Source organism: Diadema antillarum, unplaced genomic scaffold (assembly GCF_040938485.1).
Source record: "Diadema antillarum isolate AM-2024a unplaced genomic scaffold, OU_Dant_1.0 scf00000023, whole genome shotgun sequence".
Lineage (NCBI taxonomy): Eukaryota > Metazoa > Echinodermata > Echinoidea > Diadematoida > Diadematidae > Diadema > Diadema antillarum.
This window is the reverse complement of record NW_027270912.1, coordinates 1,571,543-1,573,365: the sequence shown is the minus strand read 5'-3', so window position 1 is coordinate 1,573,365 and position 1,823 is coordinate 1,571,543. Positions and strand designations below refer to the sequence as shown.

Genomic DNA, 1,823 nt, shown 5'->3' with positions numbered 1-1,823 from the left:
TGTCAGTGATGCCACTACGCTGAGATAGATAACCTTAACATCGCCCAAGACAATCTAATAATGGCGTTTATTTCGTCAAGGTGTCAGATTCTTAACTCAAAGTGAAAGTTATTTTTTGGCCCTTCTGTCCCCTGCTTCTTTTTCACTCTTTTGGCTTCAAGACCGGAACGATCTCAAACCCAGGACGGGGGTCTCGCAGTTTTCCCCCGCTGACGTGCTGATAATTACTCCAAGAATCGTTATCCAGTGTATTCGGGTCAATGTAGGCAACTGGGTCAATGTATTTAGAGCAAGCCCACACCACACGAAATCGGCGTGGCTGAATTTGTCCAACGAACTATGCCAACTACACAAACGCTGAGAAACTTCAAACGCAAAGACGCCCAAACATTGCTCTGAGCAACTTAGCGAGGTGTTATTGCAGCTCAAAACACACAGACACACGCACGCACGCACACACACACACACACACACACACACACACACGCACATCATACCAACGTGAACAAATTGTCATTTTCAATCGTCATAATACAAACGGACCCTCGGCAGAATGAAGTGGCCATTTCCTCGAGCTTTGCAGGAAAAGAAAACGACGCCAGAACTTTGCGGCTTTCTTTTTCAATCTAGCGTATATAGGTCTCTGTTTAAACTCATTAACATCACTTTGGTCGAAAAGATTTTGTCTGTACCAGTGGCAAAGAATAATTCTATAGTTTTAACAAGAATCATAACAACATCGTTTATTTTTTTTCTTTTTACAAAACCACATGTCATTTCTGTCGCCAGTATCCCTCTAATGCTTGAACTTCTCAACAAGATATTTCAAACGTATAATAGAACACAGGGCAGTCAAACATTGTGTTGATACCCTGGAATTGCTAGTTTACAGAATGTCAAAAGTTTAAGGTGATTTTACTCTCTGTTTTTCTATATATTCATCTATTATTATGTATAATATGACTCTTCTCGATTCACTTTGTCTGCTGTTATGTTGTTTATCATTTGTTAACTTTCTGAGGTGTAGTGCCATTATCAGGAAGCTTGTCACACTTCTGGTCATGCTGACCGTGTTTCCTATCTATGTCAAATAAGAACACATAACCAGGACAATTGATTCATGATTCACATTAGTCACTTTATTGAATGTCTACGTTTTTAGCAGCGAAGGTTCACATAATCTTTGGGGTTATTTTTCAAAAGACTTCATGCCTTTCAAATTCATGAAATTGGCACATTGCCCTACATCGACGTAAATTACAGTCCCCGCTGCACGCATTAAGGTTTAGAACCAACACTTTCTGTCGGGCGGAAGCTCGGTGGTCTAGTGGAGATGGCGCCTGTCCGGAGATCAGGAGGTCGTAGGTTCGAATCCTGCTCGAGTTTGTACCCCCCATGATATCTTTTTTATCATGGCTACTACTAAAACACTGATCAATTCATTGCTTATATACGTCGATGTATAGGGGAATTTGCCAATCAGTTGCAATGACTTCATACATTTTTTTTTATTAACATAACACATTATCATTTAAATAGGCGTTTTTGGTGTCATCGTTTAGAAGAAACTTTTTGTATTTGTCGTAAAAATCTCTCATCGAAGTTAAAAACTTTCCTTTTAACAAAAAACAAACAAACAAAAAAAAAAACTAAAAAAAAACCACAACAAACTGAACATTGTTTCTTTAATGACAAAAGGTCAAACCAAACACAGAATGACTGATAAACGACTCATCTCATTCACAGGCATCCTTTGTAGGTATGGTAAGAAGGCAAAAGAAAATTGTAAACGTTAAATCAATAAATTTGATATTCTTATGTCA

General features: G+C 38.5%; 1 non-coding gene across 1 annotated transcript; it reads left to right on the top strand.

Annotated features, from left to right (window-relative positions):
- Positions 1–1,313: 1,313 nt before the first annotated feature.
- On the top strand, positions 1,314–1,386 carry Trnas-gga (transfer RNA serine (anticodon GGA)). The gene has a single exon. It is a non-coding gene; the product is annotated as a tRNA-Ser (tRNA).
- The last annotated feature ends 437 nt before the right edge of the window (positions 1,387–1,823 follow it).